We start from the raw sequence: 14,428 nt of genomic DNA, 5'->3' as shown, positions 1-14,428 counted from the left end.
TTTGATTGGGGACGTTACGAAACGTCCACAAAAAGGGATGATGTACTCCCTACGATGTCCACCGACGAGAGGACCTCATACATTGTAGATGATGGTAGGTTGGATGATGAGTCCAATATGGATCCACCTCGAGAGTCTGGCCCCGATGGTGCAGAAGTTGCATTATTTTTTGAACTGACGCCTGTTCCAACCAAACCTGAAGACGGTGAAGAGGGTTCAGATGAAGAATAAGAAGATCCGCGATTCACAGCGTACTCGTCTCCAGCCCACATGTATGATGTCGATCTATTGGCAGATGATGCGTTGGAGTTTCCAGATCTACCACATAGAAGGCATGACCATACAAGTTCGTAGTTGTATTCAGGTGAATTGGAAGTTGGTAAGGAGTTTTCTAGTAAGGATAGTTTTTTCGGTGTATTGAAACAATATAGCATCATGAACAGGATTAACTACCACGTGGTTAAATAGTTTTTTCGGTGTATTGAAACAATATAGCATCATGAACGGGATTAACTACCACGTGGTTAAATCCAAATCTAAGAAGTTCAAGGCCAAATGTGTAGTGTAAGACGGTACATGTTCATGAAAAATCACGGCTTCGGTTAGGAAAAAAATAGGGTTGTGAGAGATAAAAAAGTACAAAGGTCCACATACGTGTGTTGTCGGTACAGTATCACTGGGTGTTTAGGGTTTTTGAATAATACTGTTATTACTTAATATTGCATTATTTAACGTACTTCGTTGACAGTTGTTTCACAAAATCATCCCAAGATGGATTCAGATCTGATAGTTAGCTTAATATTACCGATGGTGAAGGCGGATCCCACTACTTCTGTGTCGGTCTTAATTGTCAATATTCGTAGCCAATTCAGGTACACGCCTTCTTACTACAAGACCTGGATAGCTAAGCAGAAGGCGTTGGAAAATATGTATAATGGGTGAGACGCTTCATATAATGAGGTGTGCCACTGGTGTAAGGTGCTAGAAAGGTACATCCTAAGTAGCATAAAGAACCTTGAAACAGGCCCTGCGTACTACAACGACCGCTTGCTCTATGGATGCCAAGTGTTCAAGCGTCTGTTCTAGAGCTTTAAGCAATGCCGAGACGCATTTGTGTACTACAAGTCATTGGTACAAATTGACGGTACTTTTATATTTGGTAAATATACCCATCGACTATTGCTAGCTGTGGCTTAGGATGGTGGTGGGAGAATCCTTCCATTTGCGTTTACAATAACATCGAGGGAGTCAAGTGATGACTAGGATTTCTTTCTTTCTAGGTTGAGGAGGAATGTTTGCTCCCAACCTGATATCTGCGTTATATCAGATCAGGGCACTAGAATACTAGCTGCAATTGAGCGAAAGGAAAGCCTATGAGATTGCACAGACCATTGGTATTGTCTAAGACACGTTGCGTCCAACTACTACGAGAAATATTGGTCTACCACTGAACGACGACAAATGACCAACATGGGTATTTAATCTCCACTAATATAATTTCGTTTGTATATTCAATTTATTTTGAATGGAAGAGTGGTATGTAATTATCGCTATCAACTTATATTGACAAGGTACGAGATCAATAAGGACCGTTTTCATAAGAAGTTGGTAATTTTGTGGCCACTTAACGATTAAGGCGTAGACTACCTCTGTAACATACCTTTCGAGCAGTGGATACAAGCATACGACGGTGGCTTACGATATGGTCATATAACTTCAAACTTGGTTGAATGCATAAATTCTATTCTAAAATAAACACATCATTTGCTTATAACCTTTTTTGTGCATGAGACATTTTCGTTTGGCGGCACTATTTCATAAGCAAGCAACAAGTTATAAAGGTCAAATGTAGGGAGGTCATGTATGGTGCCGGAAGGTATTGCAAGAAAGTAACAAGGCGAATGCGCGAGCCAACACTATGCACACAGTGTGTCACGATTGTGACAACCTATGGTTTTGTGTGACGGAGTTTGACAGACCGAATCAAGGTATTACTGGCGGGAAATATCGTGTACACCTGAGAAATAGGACTTGCGACTGTGGGAGGTTTGACGCACTTCGTTATCCATGCGCTCATGTAATTGCAGCTTGTCAGAATCTTCGTTTAGATCCCATAGCTATGTCGACGAAGTGTACAAAATAGAATACATGTACAACGTGTGGAGACACATATTCCCACCAGTCCCAAATGAATGTAAGTGGTCGTCTGTATCACTTACTCCATTGAAGTTGTTACCAGATAGAGAATTGTGTTGCAAACCAAAAGGTCGACCTCGATCGAGTAGAATACATAATAATATGGATATCCGGGAAAGAAAAAACCAATAGAAGTTGTGCAGATGGTGTAGAAACCCAGGTCATACAATTCGAACATGTCCAAATCAAAATAGTTCATAATTGCTTAAATGAAACAATGTTGCATTATTTCTATTGTCTTATTCAAAAGAACTTTTATTTTATTAAATTGGACAAAATATAAAAATAATTTACTATTAAAATATTCAAAACAACTTTTATTTTATTAAATGAAACAATATAAAAACAGTTTGTACAAATATATTAAAAAAATTAATTCATGTGCTAGTCGGAATCAGTGCCATATAGGGGTGGTTGACGGTTACGTGTTGAATTCCTTCTTGGTTCAGCTTCCAGCAGGGGTAGGGGTGTGCATAATTCGGGTAAAACCTAAAAAATTTGATTACTTGACCGAATTCGGTTAATCGGTCGGTCAACCGAATTTTTTCGATCGAGGGTCGGTTAATTTTTTTATGATTTTTCGGTTAACGGTTAATTCGGTTCGAAACCGGTCGGTTAACCGAATTTTTTCGGTTAACAGAAAAAATTAATAAATAAAATTATCCAACCCAACCCAATTACCAACCCAACCCAATAAAACTAAAACTAAAGTCTACCCAATTACCAACCCAATAAAAATAAAACTAAAGTCTAACTCTTAAGTATCTACCCAATTACACATTTTTTTTAGGTTTAATGCAAATGGAGATTTTTTGGAGAGAAGAAATGGATATAAATAGAGAATATTAAAGACTTACATTTCAGCTATGTGTTAATTTCAAAAATTATGTAATGTTTTTAATTATGTAGTGATTCAAAGGCTTATGTAATATTTTTAATTATGTAGTGATTCAATTCGAGTAATTCAGGTAATTTGGTTAATTCAGTTAATTCGGTTAATTTTTAACCAAAAATAAAAACCATACAATTTTCGATTAATTCGGTTAACCGACCTAATTAACCGAAAAAATTTTGGTTCGGTTAATTTTTAAAAAAAATTTCGGTCCGATTAACAGTTAAAAATTTTGAAAGGTTGGTTAAGTCGGTTATAGCTATTTCGGGTCGGTTAACCGAATGCACACCTCTAAGTAGGGGTTGTGGTTGTTCCGACGAGGGTTATGGTTGTTCTGGTTGTGGGTGTTGGGAAGATAACCCACCTTGATATAACACAGAATGCGGAGGTGTTTGCATCACCCACAACGGAGGTGTTTGAATCCCATAAGGCTATGGGGATTAGAAATGAGATGAGCTCTCCGACGGTGCCTCGTGCTATCCCTCTTGCGATAATAGCATATATATTATCAGTTGAGTCAGAGTCATCGGGAAAGGAGATGCACCGGCCATGCATTTTAACATGGCATAGGATTGGGAAAAGAAAACATATAAGGGTTAGGATACATATAAAGGCTAGGATATACACTTGGCATAATCTGAAGGGGCTGTAGCGTGGGCATCGTCGCTTGAGGCATTGGGCCCGGTGATTGTGTGGGCGCTATTGATGGGCCCACCCTATCATCCCTTCTTCTTAAATTTAAAGGGTCCCATCGTTCCCTTTCGACACGGATTTGTCGACGTCTCTACTCTTCCGAGAGCAAATATGACTTACCATGAATCCTAAACCATAGTATGTAATCTAGCGCGCACCTAATTCTGGAGCGATGATCGATTCGCGAGTAGGTATATGATCATACCGATTTTCCCTAATTTTGATATATTTCGAGAAGAATAGCGGCCAATGCATATTCAGTCGCTATAAGTCAATTTTGTGCTCTTCATCAAGCACCTCAAATGTCACGCGAATCGGTTGTTGGAATCTAAATTGTTGCAACACTTTATCCGTCTAGTGCATCTCGACAGTAGCGTAGTTGATCAATGGTGCCTTAACATGCTAGATGTTCAGATTTTGAAAGAATTCATCCAGAATTAATTACCGGATTCTTGTATGGTGTCTATTGAAACTATATGAACGTGATAAAAATATTAGTTATATACATAATACTAAATACTACATACGAAACGACTATGTTATGTATATATATTTCATTTAATACTTACATGCGCTTCCTGTTAGAGTATGCCCAAAGATCAATCATGAGATGGTTGTAATAACATACTTGATTTATCATGTTTATTAATATAAGACGTTACCATTATTATTTCAGTTTCTTTTCTGTGTGTATAAATAAACTGTTTTATAATAATGTCCTAAGAATAATATGATTATTCTTAAAAGATCCTTAGTCATGTATTATTGTTGGATAGGACAACGATAATGCATTAAGACTAACATGTAGTTACTGTGGGCTAGCCGAGAAGTAAGATGGGCCAACCAGTGTGGACTGATAGCTTGAGAAACGACTTACACCTTTAGGTTTCCTTTTGGTTCTCCCATTGGCTTGGGTTACGCCACCTTAGTTTATGGGCTATAACTATTGCATTTGTTTATTTCTTAATTCATGTATGATATGCTATGGATGTCTAAAGCATGCCAGATTTTAAACATGTTAAAATTTGATAATGATAAACCACATTAATTGATGAGATCAATTAAATGACTAAATGGACTACAGTAAACCATTATTGGTGAGATGGAACGATCTTAATAAAATCCCTCTATTAAAATATTAAGCAATATAGCCTTCCAATTTTGCCCTCGTTAAGGCCTCGATCAATACTATGTAGGTTTTGCTAAAGTGAAGTACTAGTATTTATCTTGGTTAAACGCGAAGAATAAACAAATGATATTTGCTGGTTAAAATTGGTTAATGACATAACTAGGTTATTCTAATAGGATTAGAAACCTAAAGGTAAGTTATTTGGATAAATCATAAGATGATTAGAACAAGAGTTAGAGTTGTTCACCAAACTTTAGGAGTTACATATGATGTAATTAGCAAGTGTTGCTTACCTAGATAACCATAACCTTGAGAGTAAAGCCAAAGCTGACTTAAGAGGAGGTGAAATATGGATCCTTAACCCACTTGAAACACTTTTAAATGAAGTCTTTCCGAAACTAATCTATGAGGGTATTAGTTTTGTAATAAAATAGTGGGAACATCATTTAATTAAGTCCTTTTAATGATTGATATAAATTTGATAAATTTTCACACGTATAATTTTATTGTTGTAGATATATTATGACTGCAAACACTAATACACTCTCATTGCGATCGGTCTTTGAGAATGACAAGTTGAATGGTTTAAATTTTCTTGACTGGTTTCGTAACTTGAGGATTGTCCTCAAACAAGAACGAAAATTATATGTCATTGAACAACTAGTTCCTAACGAACCACCCGCTAATACCTCGAGGGCTGATAGAGATGCTTACAAGAAGCATCTCGATGACATGGTAGACGTTGGATGTCTTATGCTTGCCACTATAAATCCTGAGCTTCAGAAGCAACATGAGGACATGGTTGCTTTATGAAATGATTGAGCATCTGAAAGAACTTTATCAAGGGCAAGCACGGCAAGAGAGATTCGATATCTCTAAAGCCCTATTCCAATGTAAGCTGGCTGAAGGAAGCCCAGTAGGACCTCATGTCCTTAAGATGATTGGCTATATTGAAAGCCTGTCTAAGATTGGGTTTCCATTGAGCAAAGAGTTGGCCACTGATGTTATTCTGCAATCGTTGCCGGATAACTACAACCAGTTTGTCCCCAATTTCAATATGAATGAAATTGATAAGACTCTGCCACAGTTGCTCAGTATGTTACGAACTGCTGAAGGCAACATGAAAAAGGTTGGACCCAAGCCTATACTAATGGCCCGTAATAATAAGGGTAAGGGAAAGGCCAAAGTTCATACAAAGCCCAAGGGAAAAGGTAGGCCCAAGCCTGGAAAAGTAAAGGCTGCATTGAAACCTAAAAGAGGGGTCGCTAAGGAAGGAAACTATTTTCATTGTGGTGTGACTGGACATTGGAAGCGGAACTTCCCTATCTATCTTGAGGAAGTCAAGAAGGCCAAAATAAGCGGAACGTCTGCTTTAGGTATTTATGTTATTGATATTAATTTATCAACTACTACTTCATGGGTATTAGATATTGGTTGTGGTTCTTACATTTGTACTTCTATACAAGGATTGCAAAGGAGTAGGACTTTGGCTAGAGGAGATGTGGACCTACGAGTTGGAAATGGAGCAAAAGTTGCTACATTAGCTGTGGGAACATATAATTTATCTTTGCCTAGTGGACTTGGTTTATGTTTAGAGGATTGTTATTATGTGCCCAGTTTGACTAAAAACATTATTTCAGTTTCTTGTTTAGACAAAATTGGTTTTGAGATAATTATTAAGAATAATTGTTATTTCTTTTATCTCAATAATGTTTTCTATGGTTCGGCACAATTGATTAATGACCTCTATATTTTAGATCAAATGAATCTCATCTACAACATAAATACTAAAAGATCAAAAATAAATGACTCAAATCAAACTTTTCTATGGCATTGTCGTTTGGGCCACATAAGTGACGAACGCGTATCCAAGCTCCATAAAGATGGTCTCTTGGATTTATTTGTTTTTGAACAATTTGAAGTATGTGAATCTTGCTTATTGTGAAAAATGACTAAGTCTCCTTTTACTGGTAAAAGTGAACGAGCTAGTGATTTATTGGGCCTAATACATTCTGATGTATGTGGGCCAATAAATATACAAGCTAGAGGTGGATTTCACTACTTCATCACTTTTACTGATGATTTCAGTAGATATGGGTATGTCTATCTCATGCGCCATAAGTCTGAATCCCTTGAAAAGTTCAAGGAATTCAAAAATGAAGTACAAAATCAACTAGGAAAAACTATCAAGACACTGCGATCTGATCGAGGTGGGGAGTATATGAGCTTAGAGTTTGATGATCTTTTTAAGCAATGTGAGATTGTCTCACAACTTACTCCTCCTAGTACTCCTCAAGGGAATGAAGTTTCTGAAAGAAGAAATCAAACTTTGTTAGACATGGTTCGATCCATGATGAGTCATGCTGATCTGCCGACTTCCTTTTGGGGACATGCACTTGAGACAGTTGCTTTCACACTAAATCGTGTTCCATCTAAATCGGTTCAAAAGACACCGTATGAGATGTGGACTGGGAAACGTCCTAGTATGTATTTTATGAAAATTTGGGGTTGCGAAGCTTATGTTAAACGTCAGACGTCTACTAAGCTTAAACCCAAATCTGAAAAATGTGTTTTTGTGGGGGTATCCAAAAGAAACCAAAGGATATTATTTCTTTAATCCCACTGAGAACAAAATACTTGTTGCTCGGACTGGTGTCTTCCTAGAGAGAGAATTTATTTCTAGAAAAGGAAGTAGGAAAAAGATTGAACTTGATAAAGTTTGAGAATCGCAAAATACCACTAAACCAGAGATAGAACCACAGCAAGTTCCACAAGGGATTGAGGAACAAGTAATTGCTATAGAAACACAACCACCGCGTAGATCTTTAAGAGAACGCCAAGCACCTGAGAGATATGGATTTCTCGTTACAACGCATGGTGACGTTCAACTGATAGATCAAGATGAGCCTAGGACTTATCAAAAAGCGGTGACGAGCCTAGACTTTGAGAAATGGCTTGAAGCCATGAGATCTGAGATGCATTCCATGTATGAAAACCAAGTATGGACTTTGATTGACCCACCCGAAGAGGTTAAGCCCATAGGGTGCAAGTGGGTTTTCAAAAAGAAAACCGACATGGATGGTAATGTACAAACATACAAGGGGCAATTAGTCGCTAAAGGTTTTTGCCAGGTTCATGGTGTTGACTATGATGAAACCTTTGCTCCTGTAGCTATGTTTAAATCCATCAGGATCTTGCTCGCTATAGCTGCATTTCATGACTATGAAATCTGGCAGATGGACGTCAAAACAGCTTTCCTTAATGGGAAACTTGAAGAGGATGTGTACATGACACAACCTGAAGGTTTTGTCAATCTAAAGGACGCTGGAAAGGTATGTAAGCTACAAAGATCCATTTATGGATTAAAGCAAGCTTCTCGAAGTTGGAATCTTTGTTTTAATGATGCAATCAAAGAGTTTGGTTTTATCAAAAATGAAGATGAGCCATGTGTTTACAAGAAAGTTAGTGAGAGCACGATAACATTCTTGGTACTGTATGTGGGTGACATACTTATCATAGGAAATAACATACCTACCTTGCAGTCTATTAAGACTTGGTTAGGAAGTTATTTTTCTATGAAGGACTTGGGCGAAGCCACTTACATCTTAGGAGTAAAGATCTATAGAGATAGATCAAGACGACTACTAGGTCTAAGCCAAAGTACATACATAGACAAAATACTGAAAAGGTTCAGTATGAAAGAATCTAAGAGAGGATTATTACCTATGAGACATGGTATTTCATTCTCGAAGGAAATGTGTCCTTCAACTCCACAAGAAAGAGAACGCATGAGTAAAATTCCATATGCTTCCGCTATTGGATCTATCATGTATGCCATGTTATGTACCCGTCCAGATGTCTCATATGCCTTAAGCATGACGAGCAGATACCAAGTAGATCCCGGTGAAGGTCACTAGACCACAGTCAAGAATATTCTTAAGTACTTGAGAAGAACTAAGGATACTTTCCTAATATATGGAGGTGAGGAAGAGTTAAGTGTAAAAGGTTACACTGATGCCAGCTTCCAAACTGATAAGGACGATTCTCGATCACAATCAGGTTTTGTATTTTGCCTTAATGGTGGTGCTGTGAGCTGGAAGAGTTTAAAGTAAAGTACAGTATTCGATCCTACAACAGAGGCCGAGTATATTGCAGCCAGTGAGGCAGCAAAAGAAGCGGTTTGGATCAAAAATTTCATTATTGAACTAGGGGTTGTGCCTAGCATATCAGATGCTATATAACTCCGATGTGATAACAATGGAGCCATTGCACAAGCTAAAGAACCTAGATCTCACCAGCGATCCAAACATATACTTAGGCGCTACCATCTTATTCGAGAGATTATCGATCGAGGGGATGTAGAGATATGCAGAGTACCTACAGATGATAACATTGCTGATCCCTTGACCAAGCCTCTGACACAGCAGAAGCATGATCGTCACACTAAGTCACTTGATATTAGATATATAAGTGATTGGTCTTAGTGCTAGTGGGAGATTGTTAGAGTATGCCCAAAGATCAATCATGAGATGGTTGTAATAACATACTTGATTTATCATGTTTATTAATATAAGACGTTACCATTATTATTTCAGTTTCTTTTCTGTGTGTATAAATAAATTGTTTTATAATAATGTCCTAAGAATAATATGATAATTCTTAAAAGATCCTTAGTCAAGTATTATTGTTGGATAAGACAACGATAATGCATTAAGACAAACATGTAGTTGATTGATGATAAAGAGTTGTCATTAATATGAAATGTTAGAATCGATGCATGAATATGTGTGTTAGAGAACAACATATTGGACTGACCCATTATGAGTATGTTTCTTGGATTATTATGTAATTGTCACGATATTACTCATAGTGATTAATATGTATATGATCCTCAGACTTGAGATTATCATAATCCCAACATCGTGAGTAGTATATTTTGATACAGTCAAACGTACACCGTAACTGGTTGTTCTATAAAGGCTGATGTTGGATATACCACAATCGATGTAAAGGGATATGGTTGGTCGATATAGAATAAGTCCCTCCTACATAATGGGAGTAATATCTTAGGCCACTTGATTAAGTGAGAGTAGAAATGTATGGTCATGCTCAAATAAGTTGATATGAGATGTCATACTTATTTGTATATCGTAGTCTGCTTAAGAAATCAAGGAACATGGAATGGACTATGCAAGTGTGACTATTCCATGACTTGTGTCCAATCCAGAGATAAAGGACTTAAGGATTATTGCATAAAAGGTTAATCATAAAAAGGTTATGTTGAATTATGATCTCTTGTGACTTAGGTAGCAATGATGCATTGCTAGATGTCACTCATTGTTTGTAACATTGGAATCGTTCTAGTATTACTGCTAATGTTACAGGAACCTACAGGGTCACACCCTATAGTTGAAATGAACGGAATAAACCATAGTTGGTATTGTTTTTGGGGGTCGCTTGAATTAAATTAATTATAGAATTAATTTAATTCGGTAATTAAATTTCCAACACATTATGTACAAGGTTGTTGTACGCACAATGAGGACATGAATTTGATTAGCATATGAATTCAAATAAATATATGGTTTACCGAAATTATATTATAATTAATGTAATTATAATTTTCTGTTTAAAATATTATTATATTTATTTAATTCCTAAAAACCCTAAAATAAAAAGATATATAAAAATCTCGTTTTTTTTTTGTTTTGTGTCTAGCAGCCGTCAAAGAAAAATCACTCTCAAAACTATTTTGGGGATTTCTGATTTCTTCCGTTCGTAGTCAACTGGGTGGATTACGTAGAGGTCGAGGTCTCGATAGATTGTAGCTTGGTTCGACCGTAGATCTGACTACACGTTGTTGAGACGTTGCTGTCTACTTAGAATAAACATTCGGTTAATTTCGTAACCTTTATCACCCCGATTCGTTCCTTACACATGGATCCTTGGTTAGGATCGCCGGATTTTTATTTTTCGCTGCGCCATAGGGGTGCCGGTGATCCAACACTTCCGACTGTTGGTCTATTAAAAGTTGTATATCTTCAAGAGCGGTAGGTATTCCAACATAACTCGCCGAATTGTTCCACCTAATTAAATAAATTTTTAGTATAAAATTATATTTTAAATCTATATAATAATTGTAAAATCTAATATAAAATTTACCTTGTTATGAGTGGGAATGTATATGGGTGGTTCACTCGAGAACATAAAAATGAAAAGCGAAACTGAGCCCATGATTTCAGTAGTGATAGACAATCTCTGATTTTGGCTTTATTTGGTTTCGTCGCCCCGCACATCTCCTGGTACAATGTTGCTAACATGACAGACCCCAACTAAGTTCGTCAGCTGCTCTAAAATCAATGAGTTTCAATAGCCACCTAAGATATACGAGGTTTCATGACAAGTCTGACATCAGATAACCTCCAATGATCTCAAAGATGTATGCTCGAGCATATCGTATTCTTTCTACTTCAGTCGAATCATCCCTCAACTCCGAGAATGTGTCTCTTAACCAGCCCATCTCGATTCGACCTCCGTAGATATTATCCAGAATCACACCCAAAAGATCGTAGCATATGACTCCCCAATCAACAGATTAAACAGACCCAGTGAGTACAAACCCATCGATCGACAATCTCAATTGTAACTGCACGTCTTCCAAAGTGATGGTACACTCCCCGCATAGAAGATGGAATGTGTGCGTCTTGGGTCTCCACCTCTCTATGAATGCGCTAATGAGTTTCGGGTCCAACTTGCACCTCGGCCTATATTGGCCACGTGCCAAAAACTCGCTTCCCTCAAGTAATTTCCTATCAACGGTGATGGAGGACTAGGCATATTACGAATATAAAATTGTAACACCCGATCTACTGACTGTTATAAAAAATTATACAATAAAAATTAATTAAAATTACATAAATGAAAAAAATTAAATAATATTCAAAAATTGAAATTAACCTTACAATTTTCATTTGTTCGATAGAAATAAATTTATGATCGAGACAAATTAATTCTCTAGCCATTGCTAACACGATCAAATATCTTAAAAATTATAAAAAAAAGTACTAATTTAGAGAAAAAAATAAAGGAAATAGTTAATTAAAGAGAGCTTTGAGAAATTTAGGGAGAAATTTGAGAGTTTTTTTAAGAATTTTGAAAGAAATGTTTGTGTGAAAAAATAGTGGGGGGTTTATAGTTTTTTTTTTGATCGTTGGATCCCCAACGGTCAAAATTTTAAATGATCATTGGGGGTCAAAAACATGGGCTAAAAAACGTATCCTTGAGGTAGCGCTTTTGCCATGTTAGCAAAGCGCGTCCACGTCAGCACATTTTTTGCTGACATGGCAAAAGCGCCCCCTCAAGGACGCGCTTTTCTAAAATTTTCTCTTAAAACGCTCTTACGTGAAAGTATTTTTATATTTTTGGCCCATTTTGATAAATAATAAATAAATTGGCCCATTTCTATAAATAAAGTAGGAAATGAGCCTTTCTTAGTAAAATAGTCAAATAATAGTACATAAATTTTTTTAAAAAATATAAAAAGAAATAAATATATATTTTTTAAAATATGATAATAAATTTGGACTTTATATTAATACTTATATGAATATAAAAAAAATAAAAATTCCTCCACTTCCGTTCCTCTCTAGGGGTGTGCATAATTCGGGTAAAATCGAAAAAATTCGGTTAACCGATCGAATTCAGTTAATCGGTCGGTTAACCGAATTTTTTCGATCGAAGGTCGGTTAATTTTTTTTTATGATTTTTCGGTTAACGGTTAATTCAGTTCGAAACCGGTCGGTTAACTGAATTTTTTCAGTTAACCGAAAAAATTAATAAATAAAATTATCCAACCCAACCCAATTACCCAACCCAATAAAACTAAAACTAAAGTCTACCCAATTATCCAACCCAATAAAACTAAAACTAAAGTCTACCCAATTACCAACCCAATAAAAATAAAACTAAAGTCAACTCTTAAGTATCTACCCAATTACATATTTTTTTTTTAGGTTTAATGCAAATGGAGATTTTTTGGAGAGAAGAAATAGATATAAATGGAGAATATTAAAGACTTACATTTCAGCTATGTGTTAATTTCAAGAATTATGTAATGTTTTTAATTATGTAGTGATTCAAAGACTTATGTAATATTTTTAATTATGTAGTGATTCAATTCGAGTAATTCGGGTAATTCGGTTAATTTGGTTAATTCAGTTAATTCGGTTAATTTTTAACCAAAAATAAAAACCATATAATTTTCGGTTAATTCGGTTAACCGACCTAATTAACTGAAAAAATTTCGGTTCGATTAATTTCTTTTAAAAAAATTTCGGTTCGATTAACGGTTAAAAAATTTAAAAAGTCGGTTAATTTGGTTATAACTATTTCGGGTCGGTTAACCGAATGCACACCCTTATTCCTCTCTCTCTTCCACAGAGCCTACTCTCCCCTCCCCTCATCCCACCACCGTATCGGGTCAGTGGATCGAATTTTCATTAAATGTGAAGGAGATGAAGTGATGATGGAAGAGTTTCAGCCGCAGATGATTCAAGACTCACCGCCCAAAGATGTGAAGAAATTTATTTATTGGCACCTGATGAGCCAAGAGGTACTTAGATCGAGGAGTTAAGTAACTCTGTATAGACGTTTTAGAGGTGTAAGGTTATTTGACTTCCAATTTTTTCCCCTTTAGGTGCTGAAGCAAAGAATATTTCACATCCAAATTCTGTTTTGTCTTCTAGCAATTCAACTGAAAGAGACGGGTATAAGGCACATTTCTCGGTGTTGTCATTGACTATGAGAACTGATGAAATTTTGACACAAATAATTACCATCATTGAGGGCTATGAGCGTCTACATGTACTTGCTTATTTGACAACGGTACTTGACCAGCTGTTCTCATATTTCCTTGTAGGTTGATCTTCGCATCCGAAGATGAAGAAAATAAAGACATAAAATTGTTTACACGACGGATGGTGGTGAAGGTCACAGGCCAATTTATCAATAAAAGTTTTTTTTTTAAAATTTATCGAAATAGACCCCGTATTTTATTATTTATCGGAATAGATTATTTTTCGGCAAATCACGTCCACGTCAGTGCGATGTCAGGGGACGTGCCAGGAAATCGTGGCCACATCAACGCACTTTGCTGACATGGCAACAAATCGCGTCCACTAGGGGGTGATTTGTTGCCACATCAGCAAAGCGTGCTGACGTGGCCGCGATTTTGTAAAAAATTATAAAAAATTAAACTTTTGTTGGTAAATTGGTCAGTACAAATAACAAAAACAATAGCAAAAATAACAACAAAAACAGTAGAAAAATAATAGCACCAAAATACTAGGAACAACAAGATAATTTTTATTAAAAAATAATTAATTTATTTGGGTCGGGCCCTAGCCAAAAACTTTACCCGAGGCTCGATCCATTTAGAAAACGGGCCTCATTTTTTATTCAAACACATTTTTCGAATTTATATTTTTATTCAATTCCTACTATTTTTTGAGCGGACCTTC

Source organism: Gossypium hirsutum, chromosome D10 (genome assembly GCF_007990345.1).
Source record: "Gossypium hirsutum isolate 1008001.06 chromosome D10, Gossypium_hirsutum_v2.1, whole genome shotgun sequence".
In the NCBI taxonomy this organism is placed as follows: Eukaryota; Viridiplantae; Streptophyta; class Magnoliopsida; order Malvales; family Malvaceae; genus Gossypium; species Gossypium hirsutum.
Note: the sequence above shows the minus strand (reverse complement) of the source record.